At 49.2% G+C, this 10,029-nt stretch overlaps 1 protein-coding gene across 3 annotated transcripts in view; it reads right to left on the reverse strand.

Moving 5' to 3' along the window:
- The window catches only part of LOC147122401 (mucolipin-2-like), a 72,951-nt gene extending 66,631 nt beyond the window's left edge, over window positions 1-6,320 (reverse strand). The window contains exon 1 of one of the 3 annotated variants that reach the window (XM_085983531.1): window positions 5,810-6,320. The gene's annotated coding sequence lies outside the window, so the exon portion shown is untranslated. The remainder of the gene's footprint in view (window positions 1-5,809) is intronic. The other 2 variants (XM_085983530.1, XM_085983532.1) reach the window with 2 other exon arrangements.
- Between the last annotated feature and the right edge of the window lie 3,709 nt (window positions 6,321-10,029).

Below are 10,029 nucleotides of genomic sequence, written 5' to 3' on the forward strand. Positions count from 1 at the left end.
TCTCCATCTTAATGAAGAATTCGATCATATTATGATCGCTCCGACCCAAGGGGCCTTGTACAACAAGATTGCTAATGAATCCTTTCTCGTTACATAATACCCAGTCTAAGATGGCCTGATCTCTGGTTGGTTCCTCGACATATTGGTCCAGGAAACCATCCCGTAAACACTCCAGGAATTCCTCCTCCACAGTATTGTTACTAATTTGGTTGGCCCAATCTATATGTAGATTAAAGTCACCCATGATGACTGCTGTGCCCTTATTGCATGCTTCTTTAATTTCCCTTTTAATGCCATCCCCAACCTCCGCCTTACTGTTTGGAGGTCTATATACCTCTCCCACTAACGTTTTTTTCCCCTTGGTATTCCTCAATTCTACCCATACAGATTCCACATCATCAGAGCTAATATCCTTCATTACAATTGTGTTAATCCCTTCTTTAACCAGTAATGCTACCCCACCTCCCTTTCCTTTTTGCCTATCTTTCCTGAATATCGAATACCCCTGAATGTTGAGTTCCCAGTCTTGGCCATCCTTGAGCCATGTTTCAGTAATCCCAACCAAATCATATTCGTTTACCTCTATTTGCGCAGCCAATTCATCCACCTTATTACAAATGCTCCTCGCATTAAGACACAAAGCCTTCAGGCTTGTTTTTTTAACGCTCTTAGACCTATTAGAATTATTATTTACTGTGGCCATGTTTGATTTAAACCGTTGATTTCTCTGACTGCCACTTTTGTTTTTCTCCTTCCTATCTTTTGCTTTTATCCTCGTTTCCCTTTCCTCTGTCTCCCTGCTCAGGTTCCCAACCCCCTGCCATTTTAGTTTAAACCCTCCCCCACAGCACTAGCAAACACTCCCCCTAGGACATTGGTCCCAGCCCTGCCCAGGTGCAAACCGTCCAGTTTGAACTGGTCCCACCTCCCCCAGAACCGGTTCCAATGTCCCAGGAACTTGAATCCCTCCCCCTGGCACCATTCCTCTAGCCACGTATTCATCTGAAGTATCCTTCTATTTCTGCTCTGACTAGCACGTGGCACTGGTAGCAATCCTGAGATTACTACCTTTGAGGTCCTGTTTTTTAATTTATCTCCAACTCCCTATATTCCGCTTTTAGGACCTCATCCCGCTTTTTACCTATATCATTGGTGCCTATATGCACCACGACAACTGGCTGTTCACCCTCCCCTTCCAAGATGTTCTGCAGCCGCTCGGAGACATCCTTGACCCTTGCACCAGGGAGGCAACACACCATCCTGGAGTCTCGTTTGCGGCCGCAGAAACGCCTATCTATTCCCCTTACAATTGAATCCCCTATTACTATAGCTCTACCCCTCTTTTTCCTCCCATTCTGTGCAGCAGAGCCACCCCTGGTGCTGAGATGTTGTTTCCCCTGGCTGGAGTGTCTAGAACTAGGGGGCATAGTCTCAGGATAAGGGGTCGGCCATTTATGACCAAGATGATTTTGAGAAGGGAGCACCATCTGTGGCTAACTAAGGAAGTAAAGGATGGTATCAAATTGAAAACGAAGGCATACAATGTTGCCAAGATTGGTGGGAGGCCAGAGGATTGGGAAATTTTTTTAAACCAGCAAAGGATGACTAAAAAAATAAAGAGAGAGATAATGAACTATGAGATTAAGCTGGCAAGAAACATTAAAACAGATAGTAGGAGCTTCTACAGGTATATAAAAAGGAAGAGGGTAGCTAAAGTAAACATTGGTCCCTTAGAGGATGAGACTGGGGAATTAATAATGGGGAACGGGGAAATGGCAGAGACTCTGAACAAATATTTTGTATCTGTCTTCACGGTAGAAGACACTAACAACATCCCAATAATGGATCATCAAGGGGCCACAGGGAGGGGGGAGCTAAAGACAATCACTATCACTAAGGAAATAGTACTCAGTAAAATAATGGGACAAAAAGATGACAAGTCCCCTGGACCAGATGGCCTGCATCCCAGGGTCTTAAAAGAAGTGGCCGCAGAGATAGTGGACGCATCTGAGGAAGGATGTTCTTGCCATGGAGGGAGTGCAGCGAAGATTCACCAGACTGATACCTGGGATGGCAGGAATGACGTACGAGGAGAGATTGGGTCGATTGGGCTTGTACCCACTGGCGTTTAGAAGAATGAGAGGGGATCTCATTGAAACTTATAAAATTCTAACAGGACTAGACAGACTAGATGCAGGAAGGATGTTCCCGATGGTCGGGGCGTCCAGAACCAGGGGTCACAGTCTAAGGATAAGGGGCAAGCCATTTAGGACAGAGATGAGGAGGAATTTCTTCACCCAGAGAGTGGTGAACCTGTGGAATTCTCTTCCACAGAAGGCAGTAGAGGCCAATTCATTAAATATATTCAAGAAGGAGTTGGATATATTTCTTAAGGATCAAGGGATATGGGGAGAAAGCAGGGACAGGGTACTGAGTTTGGATGATCAGCCATGATCGCATTGAATGGTGGAGCAGGCTTGAGGGGCTGAATGGCCTACTCCTGCTCCTATCTTCTATGTTTCTATCGGTTGCAATATATCAAAATTCCCTGGACTCTGGAGCGGTCCCAGCAGATTGGAAAACCGCTAATGTAACACCCCTATTTAAGAAAGGAGGGAGACAGAAAGCAGGAAACTATAGACCAGTTAGCCTAACATCTGTTGTTGGGAAAATGCTGGAGTCCTTCCTTAAGGAAGCAGTAGCAGGGCATTTAGAAAAACGTACTGCAGTCAAACAGAGTCAGCATGGTTTTAGAAAGGGAAATCATGTTTAACAAATTTGCTGGAGTTCTTTGAGGATATAACAAGCAGGGTGGACAAGGGTGAGCTAGTGGATGTGGATTTCCAGAAGGCATTCAATAAGGTGCCACATAAAAGGTTACTGCATAAGATAAGAGCTCATGGAGTTGGGGGTAATAGTTAGCCAATTCTCTATCCATGCTAATATAACAGAAAGCAGAGAGTCGGGATAAATGGGTCATTTTCTGGTTGGCAAACAGTAACTAGTGGGGTGCCACAGGATCGGTGCTGGGGCCTCAACTATTTACAATCTACATTAATGACTTGGATGAAGGGACCGAGTGTAATGTAGCCAAGTTTGCGGATGATACAAAGATGGGTGGGAAAGCAAGTTGTGCAGAGGACTCAAAGAATCTGCAAAGGGATATAGACAGGCTAGGTGAGTGGGCAAACATTTGGCAGATGGAGTATAATGTGGGAAAGTGCGAGGTTATCCATTTTGGCAGGAAAAATAAAAAAACACATTATTATTTAAATGGAGAGAGATTACAAAATGCTACAGTTCAGAGGGACCTGGGGGTCCTTGTGCATGAAACACAAAAAGTTAGCATGCAGGTACAGCAAGTAATCAAAAAGGCAAATGGAATGTTGGCCTTTATTTCAAGGGGGTTGGAGTATAAAAGCAGGGAAGTCCTGCTACAACTGTACGGGGTATTGGTGAGACCACACCTTGAGTACTGCGTACAGTTTTGGTCTCCTTATTTAAGGAAGGATATACTCGCATTGGAGGCAGTTCAGAGACGATTCACTAGGTTAATTCCAGAGATGAGGGGTTTGACTTATGAGGAAAGGTTGAGCAGGCTGGGCCTATACTCATTGGAATTTAGAAGAATGAGAGGGGATCTTATTGAAACATATAAGATACTGAGGGGGCTCGACAAGGTAGGTGCAGCGAGGATGTTTCCCCTCATGGGGGAATCTAGAACTTGGGGACATAGTTTCCAGAATAAAGGGTCGCCCTTTTAGAACTGAGATGAGGAGGAATTTCTTCTCTCAGAGGGTCGTAAATCTGTGGAATTCTCTGCCCCAGAGAGCCATGGAGGCTGGGTCATTAAATACATTTAAGGTAGAGATAGACAAATTTTTGCAAGATAAGGGAGTGAAGGGTTATGGGGAGCGGGCAGGGAGGTGGCTTTGAGCCCAAGGTCAGCCATTATCTTATTGAATGGCGGAGCAGGCTCGAGGGGCCAAGTGGCCTATTCCTGCTCCTATTTCTTATTTTCTTATGTTATGAGGAGGAATTTCTTCACTCAGAGGGTGGTGAATCTTTGGAATTCTCTACCCCAGAGGGCTGTGCATGCTCAGTCGTTGAGGTTATTCAAGGCTGAGAGATAGAGTTTTTGGACTCGAGGGATACGGGGATCGGGCAGGAAAGCGGAGTTGAGGTCAAAGATCAGCCATGATCTTATTGAATGGCCGACTCCTGCTCCTAATTCTTCTGTTCTAACAAGTCTCTTCCAAACATTCCCAGGCCACTGTTTTGGAATGAGGAAAAAAAACAACCAGGCCGTTGCACCAGATATTCGGTAAAATACGACGGTAGCTTATCATGTACGTAAATACATAAAGGGTGATGAAAATGCTGCAGTTAAACATTTGTAACAGTCCTCTTTGTTAACAACAATAACTTTTATTTACATAGCGCCTTTAACATAGTAAAACATCCCAAGGTGCTTCACCGAAACAAAATTTGACACCGAGCCACATAAGATGATGTTAGGACAGGTGTCAAAAACTGGGTCAAAGAGGGAGGTTTTAAGGAGCGTCTTAAAGGAGGAGAGAGAGGCGGAGAGGTTTAGGGAGGGAATTCCAGAGCTTAGGGCCCAGGCGGCTGAAGGCACAGCCGCCAATGGTGGAGCGATTATAATCAGGGATGGTCAAGTGGTCAGAATTGGAGGAGCGCAGAGGCCTTGAAGGGTAATAGGGCTGGAGGAGGTTACAGAGATAGGGAGGGAGTGAAGCCATGGAGGGGATTTGAACACAAGGATGAGAATTTTAAAATCAAAGCATTGCCAGAACAGGAGTCAATGTAGATCAGTGGGCACATCTAGCTCTACATTTCCAGAGGCTAGTCACTAACTGATCCTTAAGCAACTTGCAAGCATTAGGTTTGAATTCGCTTTGAGGCAGTTTCATATTTGATTTTTCTATCTTTATGGTGTGGAAACCAGACATCCATCCCTGTGTTTACATTGTTAAAACAAACTTGCTGAGCCCGACAACAGGAAATGTCACACTGGGATACAGGGTTCGTTATAGCCAAGTAAAGGAAGGGAGTCAGTGCTCAGTCACTCGTGTTATCCTAAGATACAGGACAGCCACAAATAAACTCGCCAAGGCTTCTTCGGCAGCACCTCCCAAACCCGCGACCTCTACCAGCTAGACGGAAAAGGGCAGCAGGCGCATGGGAACACCACCACCTCCAAGTTCCCCTCACGCACCAATCCGAACTTGGAAATATATCGGCCGTTCCTTCATCGTCGCTGGTTATTGTTGTTGCTAATGGCGCTATATAAATGCAAGTTGTTATTGTTAAAGGTGCTCGACAGCACCTAGAAGGACAAGGGCAGCAGGCGTACGGGAACACTACCTTCACCAAGCTCCCCTCCGAGTCACACATCATCCTGACTTGGAAGTATATCGCCGATCCTTCATCGTCGCTGGGTCAAATTCCTGGAACTCCCTCCCTAACAGCACTGTGGGAGCACCTTCACCACAAGGACTGCAGCGGTTCAAGAAGGCGGCCCACCACCACATTCTCGAGGGCAACTAGGGATGGGCAATAAATGTCGGCCTTGCCAGCGACGCCCACATCCGCAGAATAAATTAAAAAAAATAAAGGTGCCTTAAATCAACTTCTCACACCAACCCCCTTATACCAAATTTTTTTTAAAAAGTGAAACTCTGAAATGAAGAGGAAATATCGGGAATACACAGCATCTGTAAAGAGGAAAACGGGTGTGGAGCTTCAGGAGCCGAGCAGCCAGTAGATCAGGCTTTCTGTCTCTTACCTGTTGTCCTCTGCCCTGGGGGGGGTTCGGCCCCAGTTAGGGGGTTTCTTTACCTTCCAGTCTGAGCCCAGGGTCTCCACCAGAAGCGTGAAGCAATCTTGCGCGCTGCGATTTACACAGGCTGGCGGGGGTTTTTTTCTGGCTGGGTATTTCCACCTGTGGAGGAAATGTTCTCAAAGCGGTTCGGGTTGAAGTTCGCCTGGACCTGGTCCTGGAGGAGCGGGGCTGTGGGGGTCAGTCACTGGCCGGCCAAAAGACTCGGGTTCCGCGTCTCAGTGACGCTCAGAGCCCCGGGGAATAAAGTCACTGCCCCTCCCGGGACAGCAACCCGGGGAAGGCGGGGCACAGGGAGCCGAGCTAAACCCAGCCGAGCCGGGCTAAACCCAGCCAGGGGACCGGGAGCCGGGCTAAACCCAGCCAGGGGACAGGGCTAAACCCAGCCAGGGGACCGGGAGCCGGGCTAAACCCAGCCAGGGGACCGGGAGCCGGGCTAAACCCAGCCAGGGGACCGGGAGCCGGGCTAAACCCAGCCAGGGGACAGGGCTAAACCCAGCCAGGGGACCGGGAGCCGGGCTAAACCCAGCCAGGGGACCGGGAGCCGGGCTAAACCCAGCGCCGAGCTAAACCCAGCCAGGGGACAGGGCTAAACCCAGCCAGGGGACCGGGAGCCGGGCTAAACCCAGCCAGGGGACCGGGAGCCGGGCTAAACCCAGCCAGGGGACCGGGAGCCGGGCTAAACTCAGCCAAGCTGGGCTAAACCCAGCCGAGCCGAGCTAAAGCCATCCGGGAGCCGGGCTAAACCCAGCCAGGGGACAGGGAGCCGGGCTAAACCCAGCCGAGCCGAGCTAAAGCCAGCCGGTGGACCCCGGCCCCCAGGCACTGGGTCAGTGAGTCAAGTGGGCGATTGGAGTCTCCCATTGTGTTGTGTGTGTCTGGGAATAGGTGAGACCAGGTAGAAAGTAGAGCAATCAATCCCTCCCTTCCCTGGAGTGTGTGCAGGGGTCTGTTAAAAATAAAACCCATGAGGATATAATCTGGGATCCTTCCCCTTGAATTGCCAACATCCCCCCCAATACCTGTTACTGATCCTGATCCACAGACCAACAGAAGGGATGGGAGGGACACCACTCTGTGAACCTGCCCACAAAGCTCAGGCACTGAGAACAACTTTCTGTGTGTGTGTTCTGTGTGCTTTTTCTAACCATGCTGTGATCTGGAACGCGCTGCCTGAAAAGGCGGTGGAAGCAGATTCAATAGTAACTTTCAAAAGGGGAATTGGAGAAATACGTGAAGCAGAGAAAATTTGGGGAAAAAAAGAAAAACTCACATTTCTATAGCGCCTTTCACGACCACCGGACGTCCCAAAGCACTTTGCGGCCACAGTGAGGTACTTTTGAAGTGTAGTCACTGTTGTAATGTAGGAAACGCGGCAGCCAATTTGTGCACAGCAAGCTCCCACAGACAGCAATGTGATAATGACCGGATAATCTGTTTTTTAGTGATGTTGATTGAGGGATAAATATTGGCCCCAAGACACTGGGGATAACTCCCCTGCTGTTCTTCGAAATGGTGCTGTGGGATCCTTTACATCCACCCGAGAGAGCAGACGGGGCCTCGGTTTAACATCTCATCCGAAAGACGGCCCCTCCGACAGTGCGGCACTCCCTCAGCACTGCACTGGAGTGTTAGCCTAGATTTTTGTGCAGGGCTACGGGGAAAGAGCTGAAGTGCTCTTGCAGGGAGCCGGCACCAGCTCGACGGGCCGAATGGCCTCCTCCTGTGCTGTCACCATTCTATGATTCTAAGGGGGAAAAAGTTCGGTTGCTTTGCGCCTCCCGTTTAACGGGACGCAAAGCCCCTAGCGCCCGGGTGCGGCGCTGCTAACGCCTCCTGTGAAATTCAGCAGCGGCAGTAGCCAGTAGCGCCCTTCGACGCTGCTCCTCCGCTGATGACATCATCGCCGTGTGCAGCGCCCCAGCCGCAAACCTGGCTCGTGCCCCCTGACCTACCGCCGGACGCTATGTCCCACAGGGTCAGGGGGACATTTTTGCGGCCGGGGCGGCGATAATTAAAGGGCAGGTGCCGGGCGGCCTTTTTTTTGGGCCGCCTGCCAGCACCTGCCCCCTCTGGCCTCCCCCTGCGGGGTGCCGGCCGCGATCAGTCAGCCCAGCACCCCTGAGTGCCGGGCTCTTTTGCCAGCACCCCGCTCCCCGCTGGTCCAGCAGGGCCCCGGTGCGTCCTGCACTAGGCCCCTCCCCTTGAATCAGGGGAGGGAGGGCTGCAGTACCGTGGCGCTACATGCCGGGCGCTGTTACACGTAGCGCCGCGATATTCAATGGGAGCGCCCCAGGAGGGAGGTGGAGCGCTTCCAGTAGCCCCGCCCTCTGCTTGGGGTGCTACCATTCAATATTGGGCATGGGGGCGCTAAAAGTAGCGCTCCAAAGATGGTGCAACCCAATTTTTCCCCCTAAGTCTCTGGAGTGGGACTTGAACCCACAACTTTCTGGACTCAGAGGCGAGAGTGCTGCCCACTTAGCCACAACTGGCACCTTGCAGGGCTATGGGGAAAGACAGGAATTAATTGGACAACTCCTTCAAAGAACTGGCACAGGCAGGATGGACCCAATGTTGCCCCAGTTTCATCAAATAAAAGTGTTCCCTTTTTAAAGGGGCACAACTAATGAGGAACCACACTGTCAAAAATACAAAGGAAACTAGGCAAACTAAATAATATTATGCCGAGTGTCGACTCCAGCCCCTGCAGTGCTCACCAGTCGGGGAAGGCCTCAAGCCTACTGGCAGATATCGCGCGCCCCTTCTCCAGGGCTACCCGGGCATGGACAAGTCCACGGGAGAGAGGCAGGCAGCCAGAGTGACCCCCACCAACCACGTCCAACCTGTGTGTGTGTGTGTGTGAGTTCCTTCTACGGGCTTTGTGTTTGCAACGAGCCTGAACAAACATTGGAAGAAAAATCTATTCTCATGGGGGGATGGGGGCGTCTTTCTTGATGGACCAATAAGGGTGCCCCAGGTTCACCAATCAAAGCTCATCACAACAAGTGCCGCTTTTAGGGCACCACCAATAATGGGACGGCCCAACCAAACCAAAAAGATGCCAAAATAAGCATCAGGTGCCACCAAAAGAGAAAAGGATACCTTCCCGACTCGATTGGGATTTTATTATTGATGTCTACAAGACACTCTACACCCTACGGTGCCCACAGGTGTGCAGGTTTCTTCCACTGGCTTTGTGTTTACAACAAGTCTGAACAAACAATGGAAGGAAAATTCTATTCCCATGAGTGGGATAAAAAGCTGTAAGACATTATATTAAATAGAATGTACAGCCCAGAAACAGGCCATTCGGCCCAACTGGTCCATGCCGGTGTTAATGCTCCACACCAGCCTCCTCCCACCCCTCTTCATCTCACCCTATCCTTCTATTCTTTTCTCCCTCATGTGTTTATCCAGCCTCCCCTCAAATGTATCCATACTATTCGCCTCAACCCACCCCCTGTGGTAGCGAGTTCCACGTTCTCACCACACTCTGGGTAAAGAAGATTCTCCTGAATTCCTCATTGGATTTATTAGTGACTGTCTTATATTGATGGGCTCTAGTTCTGGTCTCCCCCACAAGTGGAAACATTTTCTCCACCTCTACCCTATCAAATCCTTTCATAATTTTAAAGACCTCGATCATGTCACCCCTCTTTTCAGCTTCAGCATAAAAAATTACCAAAATAAATCTTCTAGTGAGCTTCTGACCTACATCTGAATCTTTTTTGGTATATAATATACCTACAGATGATCAAAACACACATTATAGTTTCAAGTTTTGCATGAAGAGTTAAATGCAAAACAAGCCTCGAGATCTCTGCAGTTCTCCAATTCTGGTCTCTTGCACACCCCTGATTTTCATCGCTCCGCCATTGGCGGCCGTGCCTTCAGCTGCCTGGGCCCTAAGCTCTGGAACTCCCTCCCTAAACACCTCTGCTGTGACAACAATAAACAAAGCATAGAAACCTAGAAGATAGGAGCAGGAGTAGGCCATTCGGCCCCTCGAGTTTAATGAGATCATGGCTGATCATCCAAATTCAGTACCCTGTCCCTGCCTTCTCCCCATACCCCTTGATCCCTTTAGCCTTAAGAAATATATCCAACTCCTTCTTGAATATATTTAATGAATTGACCCCTACTGCCTTCTGTAGTAGAGAATTCCA

This window comes from Somniosus microcephalus, chromosome 3, assembly GCF_052327205.1.
Source record: "Somniosus microcephalus isolate GS21.2 chromosome 3, FLI_Smic_1.0, whole genome shotgun sequence".
NCBI classification, from domain to species: Eukaryota; Metazoa; Chordata; class Chondrichthyes; order Squaliformes; family Somniosidae; genus Somniosus; species Somniosus microcephalus.